A 20105-nucleotide genomic window follows, 5' to 3' on the forward strand; every position below is an offset into this window, starting at 1 on the left:
GACGTGGCCCCAGAAAAAGGGATAAAAGGACAATCTTCAGAAACCCTAATAATTGGACATCAGCAAGTAGAAGCAAACCAAAATTGCAATAACAACCGGTCAAATCCTTACAAAGAAAACATTGCAGTCTCAATCAGCAATGGAGTAAGGAGAAGCTGGACCAAGTATTCCTCAAAACAGGAAAAAACACCTACCGAAAATACATGGGCATGGATAGCAGAGAATCTTAACAGCAAAAAACAGGGACAGGAAATCAAGCGCCCCTTTTAGCAACGGTTTAACCATCTATTCCTGCAATATCGCAGGGAAAACCCATGAAGAACTAGCAATAATCATGCAAGCTCGTCCAGGGATAGTAGCTCTACAAGAAACCTGGGCAACCACAAATTTCGACCACCCTGACTATTTCGTATATGAAATCCCAGCCGAACACGTCGCCCATGGCCACGCAAAAGGAGGGATAGCAATTCTTCTATCCGAAGAATACTATTGGGACCAGGAAATCATCCCTATGTACTCTAAGAATATCCAATGCACAAAGATCAAAATTGGGTCAGATAGGACCAAAAGTTCGAACAAAATGCTCAACTTTAACGTCTACATTCCCCCTGAGCAAAAATGGACGCATTAGCGCTAAACATTCTTGAGGATATCGAAAAGGTGGTTGAAGAACAGGATTTCCTGCTAATGTTCCTAACAGGCGATCTAAATGGGCAAATTTCTAACGACCTATTGGAAAAACGGGAGTCAAGAGAAAAAGAACAAGCACTGGCAATACCCATACCACAATTTCCCCCAGGATGCAAATCCAATAAGAGAAGGAAAATTATTCTATCAACATTTGCTATCCTGAACAGAGTTATTCTAAATGGTAACATTGAAGGAGACATCCCAGCCTCCTATACAAGAAAGGGTGGCTTGAACGCTTCAATTCTCGATTACATGATCTGCTGTCTAGGCCTCTTTGGATCAGCCCATCAACTTAACATCAAGTTCGAGAAAGGAAGCGATCATGCAATTTTACAATTAACACCAGATTTAGATTTGAAACGATCATCTCCAGTGCATATAATGGAATTTCAAAGTACAGCACTGGTAAACCCAGCTCAAGGTCGGGTAATGTGGAATCCCAGAACTTTCGATAAAACCATTCAAATAATTGAGAAATTAAATTTATTAAAAAATATCCACTTTTCAAATCCAATAAAAAACTTTGAGGCAGTGGTTAAGAAACTGGTCCAACTGTTGCAGGAAATCACAAATCATCGAAAGACAAAAGCACAAAACGATAAAAGACGGAATCCAGAAACCAGGGCAATGGAATTAAACAAACTAATCAGGGCACAATTTTTGCACTTCTCTGATACAAGAAAACTGGAAATTAACAAGCTAAAAAAAAACCATCATAGAAGAGAAAAAGTAAAAGAAAAACAAAAGATACAGGACAAAAAATGGGTGGATTTACAGATAGCAGCGAAAAAAAAGGACAAACGTGCCTACTGGACCATAATAGCGCTAGAAGCAGGAACAAAAAAAAACACTCAATGCAAATTCAGTACCACCTTCAGAATGGGAAACATACATAACCAATCTATACAAAACAAATCAAAACTCTGATTGCAAGTCATCAACACAAACTAATAGAGGACAGGAAAAAAGCACCCATAACGAGGCCCCATCATCACTACAAATAGAAAATTATATAACAAAGGCAAGACCATCAGCTGCAATGGGTCCAGACCAAATTCCTACTAAGGTCCTAAAAAACAACCCTAAGGAGTGGAGTAATATCCTAGCAAGCCTCTTCAGCTATATATTCAGAACAGGGGAAATTCCAAAGTCCTGGAAAGGAAGCATTATAATTCCAATCCACAAGAAAGGCTCTAGGCTGCTCCCCTGTAATTATCGGCAGATCGCTCTCCTGGATGCAATAGGGAAGATCTTCGTGGCAGCTGTCTTAGAACATCTAAAAGAGTGCGCATTTTCAACTGGCTCCATACCACTTAATCAAGCCGGGTTTAGATCTAACCACTCTGTCACAGATAATATTGCAGTACTCCAAACAATTCTATAAAAATATGTGACCAAAAAATCGCAGGTAGTGGATGCAGTCTTCGTCGATTTCACGACCGCTTTCGATAGGGTTGAGCGAGACAATCTTTGGAAAAAACTTCAAAAAAAGGGAATCCCACAAAATCTTCCCCATCTAATAACATCACTGTACTCTGGGACATGGTGCCACGTCCAAATGGGGAGGGAGAAGGGTCTTACCTTCCCAATATTTACTCCAAACGGCCTGCATCAAGGGTGCCTTTTAGCTCCCTTATTGTTTTCTCTATACCTGAGCGACCTACCAGAAAACCTTAACCAGGTCAATAACTTCCCACCCAAGATTGCAACTTTTAAAATCCATTATATGATGTACGCAGATGATGTAGTAATCTTAGACCTGACTCCATTCGGTCTCCAAAGAAATATGCTGGCTCTCACCGAATACACTGAAGAAAACTATTCAATTCCAAATGCCACCAAAACTAAAATTGTCCCATTCTCAGGAAAGAAGAGCTATGTCAAATATAATTGGACTTTAGGGGGAAAACCATTGGAAATCGTTAAAGAATACATTTATCTCGGGAGAATTTTTACTCAGTCCCTGCATAATCTGCTTCACTTGCAAAAACTGGGTCGAAAAGCTGACGTCCACCTAGGGGCTCTCCAACGACTTTACTCTTCCAATGGCCAAAGACGCTTCTCTTCTCTTTTACTGGTCTTCAGTTCATAGATCCCCTCCGTCTTATCATATGCAATAGTATATATTCCAATAAATGAATGGAAACGAATTGACATCAAAGAAGGGAAAATCCTTCGGAAACTAACCAGGATGTCGCAAGCTGTGCCGGTCCAAGCTCTTCGGCTAGAATTGTCGCTAGTCAGTTCCTTCGCTAGAGGGATCACAAACATATTAAGCTGGGCATATAATCTGGTTCACGCTGATTAAGGAACTTTAAGAGCACTGTTAAAAATTGAGACACTTGAGCAAGAATCTCCGAAGTATGTGTTTTGTAACAACCTATTCACCGCTTTTAAACTCTCATCTGTTACTTTGGATATGTTAAAATCTTGGTCACTAGCTCAACTGAAACTTTTCTTAAAACACCTAACATCAAGGCTAAGCATGAACGTTGACATCCAACATTGTTCTGAACTCTCAACGTATAAACAGTATGCGGACACAATAGTTTTTAAAAAAATGCAACAATATATCCTTTTCAATTTAAATCATGGAGTTAGGTGAAGCATTATTCAACTACGGCTTGGGATACTACCCCTGAAATCATACTCTTTTAAGTGGTTTCCAAAGAAAGAGGGTCAAATGCGACTTATGTTAAGGTAGGGTGCAAGATTTAGAATACATACTTTTTGCCTGTCCGAATAAGTCGGTAGTAGCAGCAAGGAATAGATATGTAACACCGATCAAAACAAAATGTAATATTAACTCTGTCCAGAATCTGATTTCCCTCTGCAAAGCACCACCTAATGAATTTGTGTGTATTAACATGTAAAACTTTTTAAAATTATTTTTAATATTATATTAGATCGATAATTTTATTAGTAAAACTGTAATTTTTATTGGCAAACATTTGTTGTTCTCGGAAGGGAACTGAATCAAATAAATTATTTCATTTAATTTTATTTCATTTCAGAAGAAGCTGAAAGCGGCAGCTGAGACGGCCAACCACCATACTGCCACCTCCTCGGATTCCACCCGCCGTCCTTCTTTCACCCTGATCTGTTCTCCACATACCACGTTGAGCCCAGGAAATACATAGGTAGTGAATATTTCATGTAACAACAGCGGGAAACAATTAGTTTCTCACTCTTGTTATATCACAGCAGTGAATATGATCCGGTTATTCATGCTAATGGATTTTGAACCCATACATAGTCATGTATTATGAACAGGAAAACATCCCCTGTATTTCACATGCATGCTTTTTCTCATGTCCCAACAAAGTTTTAGCTCACATAGGGCTAGATGTAGGTAGAATAGATTTACCGATTTTAGTGGAGAAGTGTGGCTCAATGGTTAGAGTGGCAGACCTTGATGCAGAGCTCTGGCCCGGGACCAGGGTACGATTCCCACCTCGGTGGGTCTCGGGCTCAAAATTCCTTGGACCTGATATTCTCGCCTCAGTGCCTATTCCAATCATGGGTCCCACGCTGCAACTCTGGGCAATAGCTTGCTTAATCTCCACAACGGCCCCAACAGCGCTAGGATGCCTGGCTTCACCCTGGGGGTGCCCAGGAGTGGACACTTCACAGGGCAAGCCAGGAAGGGTTCCACAGTGGTATGAGTAATAGCGCCACAAAACCGCTTGGTAGCAGTGCGCTCTATAAATACTTTACATTTAATTACCGAATTTTACAGATTCGGTAATTAAAAATCGGTAAATCTAAGGGGTGGGTATGTAGGTATTCCAGATGTGCTGGAATACCGAATCAGAAGAATTCGGTATTTACCGATTCGGTAAATACCGAATCGGTAATGCCCATTCATTCCTATGGGCATTACCGATTCGGCATTTACCGAATCGGTAAATACCGAATTTCACAAGGGTGCAGGGGGTGTCACTTTGACACCCTCTGGCACCCCAAAAATAGGCATGTGCGCCATGTGGCACACAGACATGCCCTAAGGGCATGTCTGTCTGTCACAAGGCTAGGTGTGCATGCACACAAGTGCATGCACACCTGAATTCGGTATTTTAACACCCAATTGGATTGGGTGTTAAAATACCGATTTTGTAGGGCCTTTGGGACTCAGAAGAGTCCCACCTACATCTGAGATTTACCGAATCGGTAAAGATACCGATTTGGTATTTTACAGAATCGGTAAATTTACCGAATCGGTAAATTTATCGATTCTGTAAAATAATGCCCCTACATACCATTTCTGAAATACCGGTCGGTATCGGCCGAAAATACCGATTTTCGGCCGTTACCGACCGACCTACATCTGGCCCTTAATGTTTTACATTTTACATACACATTGTGAGTGTCAGCAGTTCAGTCAATTGAATGGGTCAGGACTAAGAATTGAGAAGAGCTCACTGTAAACATTGTGATGACCCTGCCTTCAATGACAGTACCAGTCTGCAAGTCATGAGGTCGAATCCTATTAAGACACCCTTCCATCCTTCCAAGGCTGTTAACTTGAGTACCAAAAATCAGCTAATAGCATTATCTGTCATTTACAGCGCTTAGAAACTGTGAATGTGGCTTATACCCATCAGCAATTCAATCTGGCTTTCCACTTGTGAAAAACATTTGGACCCAGGTTTGCAAATTTTTCACGCAACACACCACAGCCTCCAAAAGTGATGTGCTGCACTGCACAAAGAAGAAATCTCAGTGCAGCCCTATATCTACAAAGATTGTTCTGCTGCTTGTGTCACCACTGGTGCTCGCACACAAGCAGGCTGCCATGCATTATGTACAGTCTCGCACACCGATGCAGAGGTGACTATGTACTGTCTAGAGTACCCTTCCAGTACAAATTCCAATGCGAAGACAAACTTAAACGTTTCTCACACATTGGATGTTTGCAGTGCACTGCAGCACAAACATTTTGCATCGTTTTCCCATGTTTGTGCCTGCTTCAAATAAGAATTACTTTTTTTTTAAAGCACGGTTTGGATATATTATACCGCCATAGTGGGTTCTACCGGCCATTAAAGGACTATTACAGCGTTAAAGGTCAGAGCCGAAGGTGAGTGCCTTTAACAAGGAAGTGGGCCTTTAACAGTTGGTAGAGCCCGCTACAGAGGGCTCTAAGGCTATTAGAACATACCACCCCTAGAGGGCAGATTGTTCTAATTTGTAAAACAAAGGCTTCACAGAGCCGGAGGAATTTGAAATCCCCTTGGGCTCCTTGAGGCCTTTGTTCACAGCAATAGCTGTGAAGAAACATTGGAATGTTGATGCTCCGTGCTTCTGCCAGGCATTAGAAGCCCAGAGCACTCCATTGTCTTTAATGGAGCGCTCAACATTCCAATGTCCTATTAGTAGATTGGGCTCTGCATCAAAATCGATCAATGTTTTCATTGATCCACTCAGTATTTCTCCCTTGGCACAAAATGACAGAAAGTAGAGCAAAGCTGTTTTTGTGCTGTGATAAGCTCACCTGTCCAGTCCAAAACACAGTTTGAGCGGGACGGTAGACAGCATGAATCGCTTTGTAATACTCTGGCACTGATGCGCTGGCGCTGGCACAAAGCCTTAGTGAATCGGGGCACTTTTTGCCCAATTCACAAAAGTAACCTGAGACAAAATCCTAACTTTACGACTTTCGGTATTCACAAAAGGCATTTAGGAGTAGTAAAGTTAGGATTCCTAACTTTACTACTCCTAAACTGAGACAAAATCCTACCTTTACGACTTTTTGTATTTTATTTACAAAAGACATTTAGGAGTAGTAAAGTTGGGAATCCTAACTTTACTACTCCTAAATGCCTTTTGTGAATACCGAAAGTCGTAAAGTTAGGATTTTGTCTCAGATTACTTTTGTGAATCTGGCCCTTTGTTCTCTTGCAAAAGCAGCAACCAGAGATGTACCAGGGCCAACGCTGACCTCATTTGTTTTTCCAGATCCTGGACCCTCGGTGCCACCCTTCAAGTGCAGGGTTTATGTTTGTGTGACTCAGGCTACCTTGCAAGCTCCAAAATGACTCTGTGGTCACACAAGAACAGTAATCACAACCCTGTACTGTCATTTTGTTATTCAGTCTAGTTTTTCAACTCCCAAGCCTGTGAACTTACTTCCCGGCCAGAGGCCCTGCAGCACTTGCACTGCTCATCCTTTTGCTACTTAAGACGTCTCTTAAGTGCTTTAACGACCAAGCTCTCGAAGAGTAACAGTAATCAAAGACACAATGAATTCTTTTGGGCATAAACCGAAACCTGTGAACCAGAAGACGATGGAACCATATTAGTGTGGCATGGTGGCCGTTTCCTCCTCAGAGGCCAGTCTATGGCGCAAGAAACGAAACTCTGATTAAAATATCCATCAAAGAATAATTTAGGGGCATATTACCAAGGGCATTATCGCCGCATTAGCGGGACTTTTTCCCGCTAATGCGGCGATAATTTTATCGCCCTATTACCAAGCTGTCGCTAACACCAGTTAGCGGCAGTTGGTAGGCGATAGCGGGCATTTAGGGGCCCACTTTGCATGTCAGAGATAATTATCGCTAATGACATGCAAAGTGGGCGTGCCAAGATGTTAGCGACTGAAAACAGTCGCTAACATCTCTAACTCCTATTAACAACTTTTGGAAATATTCGCGCTAAGCGCGAATATCTCCAAAAGCTAACGCCTGCTAAAAGCAGTTCTTAGCCATGTTATCCAATGGAAGGTGGATAACATGGCTAAGAGCATTGTCACGATAATGCATGAATATCGCTGATTTTTCAGCGATATTCATGCATTTCGCAGGATTTTTACCGCTTTTGAGATAAACCTTGATAATATCAAGGTATCTCAGTGGTAAAAATCCTCGGTGCTCGGCGATATTTTTTTCCCGCTAACCAAGCAATAGCGATAATTATCGCTATTGCTTGGTAATATGCCCCTTAGAGCGTAAATTTGTAGGCGGACTCATGGCTTGCAAATAGTAACATATACTTAGAGAGGGCTTTGAGTCAGCCTCGTCTATATGATTAAATGCCTGTGTTGTATATTTAAGCTACCTGCTCCTTATTCAAATGCTTTCCTCCCTGTTCCTGTGTTTGTCCCGACCAGGAGAATTTCGGTGCCCCAGTGTTCTGACTGGATGAGTTGAATCCTTCCAAGACATACTTGTAGGGTAGATTTATTTCTGTGCTAAAGAGCACTTCATGGGGGTGCACATATTTCCTTGCTCTCCTTTGACACCCCTCCCTCCTGCAGTCTCTTTTCGATCTCCATTCCACTCCAGTTTCATGTTTAAATGCACTTCTTTTCCACCAGTGCGCCTTTGGCGTCCACTTCCATCCCTTCACGGGTGCTCCCCACCCAACTCCCTCTGTTATATATTTTTTTCATTTTGTATTTTATTTTTTGAGGCCCGACAACTTTTTCATGTTTTCTTTCACTTCATTTTTCCTTATTTTATGTTTACATTATATTTTACCATTGTAACATGTAACATGTTAACATTGTAACATGTTAGAATGGTGAATTAAAAAGTCCTCAGTGTATGACACAAGCATACACACAAAATACAGGCGCATGCGCACACGAATGCTGGTGACCATTTTGGAATAGGTTTCCGTCAGTTGAAAACCCATTCTATCATTGCAGGAAATGCATGCTTGGCATTTTGACACACGCTTTCATGCTCGGCCTTTTCAAGCCAGGGACTAATGGCTTTGTAAATGCTTTTTTGACTTAATGTTTTTGCAAAATCTGGATAGTTTATAAACTGTGCTAATGACCCTTCCTTGCATACTTATGCACGTAATCTGCAATCTTTCATCAATGTGTTTTACATTTTTAGAAGAGCTATTAGTGTATTAGCTTTGATAGAGCAGAAGCCTTGCATGGTTTGAATCCTCATAAATCCTGGTTCATGCTACCCTGCTGCAAAGCATTTTGGGAGCTCATTGGAATGTGCTCGCTCCATATCCTCCTTTATCTTATCACCAAAGCATTTCAGAATCTTATTTGGGATTTTATCTCTCCATATCCTTCTAAATCCTTTTAGCAAAACGTTTTAGAAGCTTTGCTGGGGTTTCCTCGCCCCATGTCCTCCTTGATCCTACCAGCAAAGCATTTCGGTAATTTACTGAGATTTCGTCTTCTCAATTTCTCTGTTGCTTGTGATACTGTTAATCACTTTATTCTGTTATTGATTTATTTGGGTGATACCAGAAGAGTCGGGTAAGTAGTTCTTAAGTTGTGGGCAGCAGATAAAGGTGCTTGAAAGGTAGGTGTTAAGTCATGAATAGCTTTAAAGACCATTATTAATTACTTACAAAAGCCACTATTTTAGCAGAGAGAAAGCCAGTAAATGTGTGTCAGTATGAAGAGGGGAAGTGTCCCTAATGTGGGGCAAAGGAGTAACCAGCAAGGTAAGGTATTTTTGCAAAAATACAGTTTCTGGGGAGTACAGAATCTGAGCTTTGGCTGCATGGAAAGGGATACAGCGTTAGCATTTTACATTTCTGCAATTAGTACAGAGTGGCAGCAGTGTTAGTAATATTAGGTTGTATGACAGAGGAACGCATGACTAAACCACGCGTGGCTCTCCAATACTGCCTGAACATTGAATGCATCTTAACAACAAATGCCTTTACCACGCAGTTTTGTGGTAAAGGCATGACTGGTAAAGGGGGATTTGTGTGGTAAAGATCACATCCCAGCCTCTCTGCCCTGAGCCCTAAAAACAACTCGACCCCCCGAGCCCTGAAAACAACCCGATCCCTAAAAACAGCCCCAACCCTTGTCCCGAGCCCTAAAAACAACCCAACCCCAAGCCCTAAAACAAGCATTTGCAATGCAATAGGTCTCGCATAAATAAATAAATATTGGTATTGTAAATGACAAATTTGTTATTTATGTGTTGGTTTTGAAAATAAGGAAATTAATAGCTTTGTCATTTACAATGGCAATAGTTTTAACTTTCGCAAATGTGACACCTATAGTATTTGTAATGCAACTTGTATTGTATTAACGTGACTTAGATGTATTAATATTACAAATAACAATGGCTTTAATTTATTTTTAATAATTAATACTTAAATAAAAGTTATTGCAATTTATAATGGCAATAGCTTAAACTTTGGTAAATAACTTTTGTGAAGATTATGTTCAGTGTATTTTATTGTGACTAAAATCCAAGAACAGAAGTGAAATATTAACATCTTTTTGTGACATTTGTAATAAAGCTTGAAACATTGAGAGAACATATTTGAACCAGTTGTTGTTGAATGGTTGCACAGATTGATGCTGTGGTGGCGCTGAGTGATGTTGTGGTTGCGACGAGTGATGCTGTTGCTTTCAGTGATGCTGTGGTAGCGCATAGTAGTGATGTGGTGCCCCTGAATGATGCTGTGGTGGTGCTGAGTGATGCTGTGGTGGTGCTGAGTGATGCTGTGGGGATGCGATAGAGTGAGTGCGATAGATAGATAGAGGGAGGGCGATAGATAGATAGATAGATAGATAGATAGATAGATAGATAGATAGATAGATAGATAGATAGATAGATAGATAGATAGAGTGTTGGCGATAGAGTGAGTGCAATGGATAGACAGATAGAGTGAGTTAATAATTTTCTGCTGTGGGCAGCATGCTCTTCAGAAGCATTCCCTAGGTAAAGGGAGGCTTTGTGTGAGCCGCATTCCAGGCAATTTACAGTGACCGTATGACGAGAGAGGCAGAGAATGTGATGAGAATTGCCGACCCGCAGGCCTCCATTTTTGCTGATGCGCATGAATCTCAGTAATTAGTCTGCACCCAAAGTGATACATGCATCCCCCTTAGCAGTAGCCGTTGAACCACTGGCTCTATGTGTTGCATGCATGCGTTAATGTGGCAGTCTATTTTGGCCAGCAGGCGCACTCCCAACACAACGAAAATGAACTACTATTACCCAATTTAAGGGTACTCAATTCATCCACCTTAGAAGCTGGAAGTGTGAGTTGGTTCTGCCAGGATGTGAATTGATGACCTTCATTGCATAACTGCAGATGTATGCAGCGAGCATTTAAAACACAGAAAAATATTGCTGTGAATGTGTGTGTGTGTGCGTATGTGTGTGTGGGTGCCTGCATGTGTGTGAAAGAATTAGCACTAAATAGCACGTGTGTGAGTTGGTCCTGCCAGGATGTGAACTGATGACCTTTATTACATAACTGAAGATGTCAGCAGCGAGCGTTTAAAACACAAAAAAATCTTGCTGTGAATGTGTGTGCGTGTGTGTGTGTGCGTTTGTGTGTGTGTGCATGTGTCAAATGTGGATAAACATTTGTTGGTTAAATAAATGTGGAAATATAGCCATTGGTGCTTCGTTTTTTACAATCAGCAAGAAATAAATGTGGATAGATACAGCTAAAAAGTCCAAAACATAAATAAGGATAAATACAGAAGAAAATGACGAAGAAATAAATATCACAAAACCAGGAAAACTAATTCTGAGGCAAGCGGAATGGTATTTCTGTGGAAGATACCTCTCAGTCTAATTGCAAGTGCCCCAGTGTTCCTTCACCCTGATTTACCAGATGCAGAAACATCTGGCCTAATTTTTACCTGCATTATAAGTAAGCTGGTATAATAGAGTGAGAATTGGCCACTAGCTGCAGACACAACGCAGCCTGGACTCTAGCTGACCTCTTTCTATGGCATGGGTGAGCATGGAATGCCCCTCCACCTACGTCCTGAAATCTTCCCTCCACGGTCCATTCTGCCACCCACTATGTCCCCCACTCTGATGTGCCACCTTCTCAGAAGTGCACGGTTGAAGAGAAATTGTCTTTAGAATGGGGGGTTCACATATGGAAGAAAGAACCAGTAATGTTGGCTCCACCTGGTTACTCCCAGTTCCAGGGACAAACTCACGTAATTGCATGGTGCAGGCATTCCGTAACCAGCTGGAATCACTTATTCTGGACCCTGTCATTTTAGAACCCCTGCACTGTGCAACTTGTAATCAGGCCCATAGTTCATATGGGATGGGGACAATCCAGGATCTAGCAAAATGTTTCACTCCCAATCTACAATGCTACCCTGTTAACTTAGAACTATGAGGGCACAGAAACACCTTGCAGCCATGGGCCCCATATGTTGGATAACTTCTACTCCACCCAAGAGCCCACCCTGAATGATGAAGGATGGATAGAGGAGGATGGTACTCAGTCGTGGCTGCTGGCAATAAAAAGTGGCGGGTGGATGGCAGCAGCGAAGGGGGGGGGGTATTAATAAGAAAAAAAACGTACCTGATGCTGCCGGCCGCCTTGAGCCTCGTTAATCCTCTACCTCCTGCTCCCAGCAGTCCCTGGGACATCCTAAGAGACTCCCCCATCCAATCTCTGCGTTGCTCTCATGCTGCATGAGAGCAGAGCAGGGATTGACCTGAGCAGGCTGGTTTAACGCTCACTCAAGCACAGGGAGTCTGTAGCGTTTCTTTCACCCGGCTGTGGAATACGGCTGGGTAGGAGAAACCTAACTGGGCATGTCTATTTGGCCGGCCTGAGATGGCCGGCCAAAGTGACATGCGCACTTATAAGTGCACTCCACTCCACCCTTCTCCCAAGGCCCAGCCCCACCCTCCCTGCACACACTTGGTTCAGCCAGCAGCTGAAAAATAAAACAATAATCAAATATTTTGTTTTTCAGCTGCTCGCTGTGAGCCAGTGGGCCAAAGCTCCTCCGCCATTGCGGAGGAGCTGCCACTGATGGTACTATTGTGCATCGGAACCAGAAGCGCATGTGCCGATCAAGTTTGCATCTCTGACTGATTTATCTGCTTCTTTGGGATGCCAGGTTTCAGGGCGATATCCTAATTGCTGAACCTCAGTAACATGATGCAGGAAAGGGAGGCAAATCCCCAAAACAGCCTTACTCACATCACTCTCAATCCGCCCAAGGTCATGGGATGTGTTTGTCTTGCTGCCACACCATGGTAGCAGTAGCAAAGAATCCGAGTACCTCTCGTAGAGGGTATGCCCAGCCCAGGCCCGGGGTGTGTTGTCAAAACAAAAGGATCAGCCTTCCTCATTGCACATTGGTGGCTCTCACAGGGAGTGTTTAACCAGGAGATCATGTTCCAGGAGGGTGCTGTTTCCACTGAGGGCAGCCAGTGTGCTTCTAGGTTTCCCTTCCATTAAGGGAGATCCATGAGAGAGAGATTTCGCTGTCTCAGTCCGATGCAGCGCCTTACACTATTAGTGCAGCAGAGCAATGTGCACACTGTACACACGACTGTGGAGCACCATCAATTGTGTGTGAGTCCATGCATGTGTGTTTGATTGTGCATGTGTGCATGTGTGTGTGAGTGTGCATGACTGTCTAAACATGTATGACTAAATATGTTTGTCTATGTGTGTGGGGGGGAGGGTGCAAGTTTGTTTGTGTAAGTGAGAATGATTGGTGATTGTGAAGGGATACAGAGTGAAGTCACCCTATGAATTAGGGGGACAGCCTAATGTAATGGCGACATAGCAGTGGCCATCCAATGCCAAACGCTACCTAGTAAGCTTTGTAACCAGTGTTTATTGGTGGTTGTACTGGGGCCATAGGCTGGGATAATGGCAGCTGCAGCAGACTTGGCAATGGCTACTGACTCTATGATGGGCATCACTCTGATCCTGTAATGGGGTGGTCAAGCTTGGCAAACTGTGGGAGGTGTAACATTATTGTTTCATTCTTAGCATCCCGGCATTATTGAGTAACTCTGGTATAGTGGTAGCCAGCCCATGCATAATTATGCAAATTAAGCGAGTGTTTGCTTTATGTTGTCTTTGACAAAGGTTAGCCATGCTTGGCATATTGTGGGAAACTTTAACGTTTTGGTTAGTTGCAATCCTTGGTGTAATGGTGGCCCTGCCATAAGGTGGCTATCCTTTTCATATTATGCAAATCATTTGATGTCCTGGTACCATCCATGGCATAATGGTGGTCATGCCAGGAACACTGATGGTGATAATCAGTGACACAACAGTGCCCATCCTTTGCATAATGAAAGCATGGTATGATGGTGAGAAGCCTTGGCATATTGTGAACATCTTTTACATCATGGTGCCCGTTCTTGTCTTTATGGCTGTCCTCAGAAATCGTAGGCATGCAAGTCATATTATGGGCATCATTTGCATCATTGCAGCCATCCCTGTCATAGTGGTGGCATTGCGGGGCACTCAAATGAACCAGGCATGAGCCAGCAGTCCAGGGCTTCTGAGGGGCACTTGTTAAAATAAAACACAGCACATTGGGAGGCCTAAAAGTCTAACATGCGTTTAATGCAAAAATAGCAAGTGGCAATTGTCATTTCAACTGACCAGAGGTTTTCCAAAAAATCCTGTTGGAGCATGTAATGATAAAATGAATGCATTTTTTGAGTGTTCTTATATTTTTTTCTCTCAGTACAAGTCTATGGAACATGAATATGAGACAGAAACTGTTACTTCAACAAAACTATAGAGTGAGCAAGGAGCATGTTCTTCTTTTACAGAGAGAATATGAGAAGTCCTCATGACACATATATAAACATAGTGCTGAACTCACTACTTTCTGAAAACCATGCTTCTAATTACCAACATTGAAATCGAGCCAGCGCTTCACAGCGAGATGCAGAAAATTTGCAAATGTATTTCCTCAAATAAAATGACTTCTTACCCTGAGAAAACCATGAAACTTAGCTTGCACGTTAATGCTACCGAACACTTCAGATGAACAGGGAAATTACATTCAAATTCAGTTATGCAAAATATCAGTGCATGTTGGGATATGCATGTGCAGAGATTCATTGGTATCGAGGCACTACAAGTTCTTGTTAAATGTTCTCACATTTCTGATGCAATGGCGATACATGGTTATGCAGAGCAGATTATTTCCATAATAATCAGTAATCCACTGGAGTGCTTCATGAAAATGACCATCTGATGTTTAGGAATCAAATGTATGTATTTGCTCCTAATAAAAATGTGGTATGTGGGAGATAAAAGAGTTTGCTTTATGAACTAAAACCCATTTAATGGAAGAATTGAGGAAACAAAAAGTTGGTTCTATGGAGCACCGTGTGTGTGTTTTTTTTCTCCAGAAACTATCAATTGGATGTCCGAAGACGGGCATTTTGTGCTCCCATAATACATTCAAAGCTGATACCTGAATGCTAAGCACCGCTGAGTTGAGGCCCCTACTGCCGTTGTGCTTTAGTTGCTATTTCATTCCTAATGAGGAGGCATTCATCACCTGTGTTGATATAGCATTTATGACAATATTACTATTGCTGTCTGAGGCAGGTGTCTTCTGAATAGAAACAAGAACTACCCTGCCAGGGTTGGTTTCAAGGTCCCCAAAAGGGGATCCTTACAATCAGATAGGGGGTGACAAAAGATACGTATCAGAGCTGACAATACATCACACAAAATTGATACACCTTTTTTTAATGAAAATATATATGATTTATTTGTTATTTGTTAGGTTTTAGTTCATATAGTGAATCCATATAAGTGCTTTAGAGAAAATATATATACATTAATTTAGAATCTTACATAATACATATCATTATTGGAGTTGAGCAAAATGCATTCATTCAGGTCCTACACACTCCCACAGTCATCTGCTAAAAATACACTCACTCTCAGACTCACTCACTACAATAATTATACAATCACACATGTAAAATAATGGAAGTACATTAAGGCCTGCAGGAGAAATATCTTGTGGCTGTTAGAGCTAGAGTTACAACATGAAGGCAAGACGAAGTGGACAGAGTGGTTTAGAAAAGACTACACTTGGGGCCAACCATGTGGGTCACGCCAACGCGCGTTTCGATGCAGGGCCTATTTAGGCTGCACCTTCATCAGGGCGAGGAAGACCAGGGGGCGGGGACACACACACTGTGGATGAAAAAGGTTTTTGTATTCATAAGTAACAATACAAGTCCGATACAAACATTCAGATATTCTTAAAACATTTAACATGGTTGATATTACTCCTAGGTATGGAGACAAATACATAATAAGGAGTTTCAAATTGTTTATACAGCGAGCTAACTCAAGGTGTGTATCAAAGCTCTGATAACGTAAGGTCACTCAATACGTATAGGTTCTTCCTCAATGGGAGAGACACTCAGGTCAAGCAAAGATGGACCAAGGAATATACTGACCAGGCAAGAAACCAGTGTGCTCACAAACATTCATTCAAATAGGCAGCTAGATATCTAAAACTTAAGGACAGGGAGCTGTTTCAGAACAGTCCAAGGGTAGGGGGGGAAAATAATTTTTTCTTTCTGACAGAGTCCCTGGGGGGGACATTGTGAGGCATGGTACATTGATGCAGGCCTGCCGGTATTGTAATAAAGGAGAGGAATAATTAAAGCTTACCGCTTTTCACGCTATATAGGGGACGCGTGGTAGGAGTTTCATCAGCATAGGTGGAAGTTTCCTGCGTCAATAATAGGGAATTCTCTGGGAAAAGAAGGAACTGGGTGAGTTCCAACAATCAAAGGGGTGTAATATACATTGACTTGGAGCAAACGGTGAAAACGAGTTGGTGAAAGAACAATAAATTCCAATTAATGGGCACATTAGGCAGGTATTAGAGGACAGAGCAAGTTCGGGGTTTATCAAGGTTTTAAGGCTAAAAAATGGCTCGTCATACTCGTAGCGGGACATGCACTAAAATAGCTATCTCCAACTCTTGAAAGCAATATGAGGGATCCAAGAAGGGAGGGGGAATGACCGAGAAATTTACCTCGAGTGAGCAGATCAAAGGCCGTGAGGCTCACGGAAACTGGACAGGAGTCTCTTATCCCAGGGGTTCAGTAGAGTACAACTAGTGTAAATGAAAGCAAATGTTTATCTCTGCAACAGCACTGTGCTGCGCCTGACCCAGTGAAAATAAAGGTAATGTATCCCTATTTATTCAAAACATTTTTAGGGGAGATCGGCCTCTTTGAACACTCGCTCCTGGTATGTCTCTCTTCTTGGAAGTCAAGGTAGCTGGCTTCACACTATCGCATGGCACAATTAGTGCGGTCCATTACACGCCACGGTCCTCACCATAATAAACATCTTCTGGCCCCTGTAATGTTGGAGCGCAGTCTAGTAGCTGGGTGTGGGCGGAGCTAGGGGGCTAGAGGAAGAGGAGGAGTGGACACAGGAAGGGGTTAGTTAGAGTAGGGACAGGGTATGAGCAGGATGTACCAAATAAAGCTCCAGTAAACAGCAATCAGAGTCTGTGATTATTTGTAGCACGATGCTACAACTGGCGACGAGGGTGGGATAGGCATGACTGCAGCCTACAAGAACCTCAAAAGAGTGCCCTGTCCCCTGCAGCGTTGAAGAAAGAATCCGCTGCTGTGTAGTGCTGCCACTTGAAGAAAAGGTCAGCAGCAGGTGACCCTGCACCTCCAGCGACTGTGAGGAGCCCAGATGGAGCCACTGCCATGAGCGCTGAAACGCTCGAAAGAAGAAGCTGGTCGCGCTGAAAGCGCGAGTCCCGCCGGATGCGTGAGACTTGGCACCCTTGAAGAAGCAGGAGTCGGGAGCCCACTCCGACCCTGCCCAGTGCCCCAGAGCAAGACAAAGACACCCTGGCGTGGAGGACGTTGCCCCACGAAGGTCTGCTGCCAAGCGCTGCTGAGCACGCTTAGACCGGTGCCCGACGGAGATCCGAGGTCGGAAAACCTCACGCCTGATGCGTGAGCTTTAGCACGCTATCGGTGCAGAAGGAAAGCGGGAACTTAAAAGTAAGGAGAAGTCGGGTGCCCACCCCGACTCTGCCTTGCACCTAAAAACAGTGAAGAGTGCCCAGAAGTAAGGAAAATGCCCCAGAGGACCTGCGGCCAAGCGCCAACAAGCGCGACGAAAGCGGAGCTTGAAACAGAGCTCGAACGGCTCTGACGTCAGAAAACCTCACCCCCGATGCGTGAGTGTTAGCATGCAGTCGCAGGGTGAATGCGGAGCCTGGTGAGGCGTTGCGGGAGCCCACCCCGGTCCTACCTGGTAGAAGGAGATCACACGTGAAAGAAAGCGGTGGACAGTGAAGGCCGCAGCACCCGGCGTGGATCTCATCGGCTCGGTGAGTGTTTGAAGCTGGCCGAGGACTGGAGTGCAGTGAAGGGAGCCAAAATCTCGCGCAAAACGAGATTTCGAGTACAGCGGCCATCTTTAAGTCAGGCGGCCTATGAAGACATCCCTGAACAGTTCCCCGGGCGGCCATCTTGAAGTCAGGCAACATTAAGAAAGCAAACAAACTGGAAAAGGAAAAGAAGCAAGCAGTGGCAAAGAGCAAACAAGCATTGATACATGCAAATCAACAAACATTGGACAAATGGAAACAAGCATTGGCGAAGAGCAAACTAGCATTGGTACATGCAAAGAAACAAGCATTGATACATGCAAAGAGACACGAGCATTGATACGTGCAGATCAACAAGCATTGGATAAATCGTGGCAAAGGAAGAAAACAAGCATTGGCGAAGGCCAAACAAGCATTGGCGAAGAACAAACAAGCATTGATAGGAGCAAATAAACAAACATTGGTATATGCAAATAAACAAGCATTGGCGAAGACCAAACAAACATTGGCAAAGACAAGCAAGCAAGCATTGGTGCATGCAAATAAACAAGCATTGGTACATGCAAGTCAACGAGCCTTGGTATGTGGAAAATAAACAAACACTGATAAATGCAAAGAAATAGGCATTGGTAAGGCAAATAAATAAGCGTGGATAACGGCGCGTGGACAACAATGAACAAGTCTTGGCAACCAAAACAGAATAAGCACATGCAAACACGAGAGTGAATCAACCAACAAGCAAGAGCAACCACAAGAGTGACTTAACAAACAAGCATTGACAAAACAAATGTCAGCACGAGTGGAAACGCGAACAGTGAGACACGCAAGCGAATGCGCAGTGGCGGATGTAATGAAATAACACGTGTCTATAAAATGTTATGTTATGTTAAATCTGCTTGTATAGCGCATGGCTACCCCAGCAATGGGGCGTCCCAGCGCTGCGGACAGACCTAGATACCAGACAACACAACAGGGAGATTAAATGGAGGAAAACAGCCAAGTTTTAATTTGTTTGCGAAACAGAAAGTGGTTAGAAGTGGCCCGAACCGTAAGTGGGATCGAGTTTCACAGTTTCGGCGCCAGATACCTAAAAGCGCGACCGCCTGCTCTGCATCTATGGATCTTGGTCATGCGTGCCAAAGATAGATCAGCCGATCTGAGGGCACGCGTAGGGACATAGAAGGAGCAGAGTCCCTGCAGGGTTTTTGGACCAGTGCCATACAGGATTTTATGGGTGAGACATAGGCTCTTAAACTGGATACGTTGTTTAATCGGCAACCAGTGTAGCCGGTGAAGAATAGGCGAAATATGGCATCTTTTTGGCAGCCCAAACAGAATGCGAGCTGCAGCATTCTGAGCTCTCTGCAACCTATGTATCACTGCCTGATTAGAACCCAGCATCAAAACATTGCAGTAGTCTAGATGGGATAAGACTAAAGCCTGGATTATAATCTGACGGACACAAGGCTCAAAGAAGCCAAGAATAGGTCTCAGAGAGCGTAGGCGACCATAACAGTTGCCTGCCACTCTCTTAGCGTGGATTTCCATGGAGAGTGAATTGTCTAACATCACGCCCAGATTTTTGACAACCTCTTTGGGAGCGGGAGGACGGCCCAGAGTTGGCGGCAACCAGTGTTCATCCCTTTTCTGAGTATCTTTCCCTACCAGAAGTATCTCCGTTTTAGCAGAGTTAAGCTGGAGATAGTTCTGTGCTAGCCAGTTTGATATGGCTAAGATATCTTCCTGGAACTTCGCTTGGTCAGCCCCTATGTCTTTGGAAAAGGTGAAAATGAGTTGTGTATCGTCCGCATAAGATTGTAATTTGATGTTCCGATCTCGAGCCAACATGGCCAAGGGGCGGACGTACACATTAAACAGTGTGGGGCTGAGCGCGGAGCCCTGCGGGACTCCACACTCCAGGGGATGTATGCTGGATGAGTACGGTGGGGCATGCACTTGGAAGGAGCGGTCAGATAGAAACGACGCGAACCATTCCAATTTACAAAAGGGGGTGGTGATGAACAGAGTGTCTGAATTGAGCAGACCACTCTTACCCAGTCCAAAGATCAGGGCTTGATCCATCACCGTTATTTATCTCACTGCCCCATCCCAGCTCAGAACCTGGCTATATGCAAATCAGTCTGTCCCTTTCTGCTTAATTCAGAGACTCTGTCCCTCACCACCCCTTGTTGTAAATATTTTTGTCCACCCTAAGCGTGGAAGGGTATTCTCAGATGTGAGACCCTTGCTCATTGCACCATCAGGATTCAAGCAAACCGGGCCGAAGACGGCTGTAATGCCAGAAACCGGTCCCCGGGAGCTTGTT

The sequence above is a fragment of the Lissotriton vulgaris genome, chromosome 9, assembly GCF_964263255.1.
Source record: "Lissotriton vulgaris chromosome 9, aLisVul1.2, whole genome shotgun sequence".
Taxonomy (NCBI): Eukaryota; Metazoa; Chordata; class Amphibia; order Caudata; family Salamandridae; genus Lissotriton; species Lissotriton vulgaris.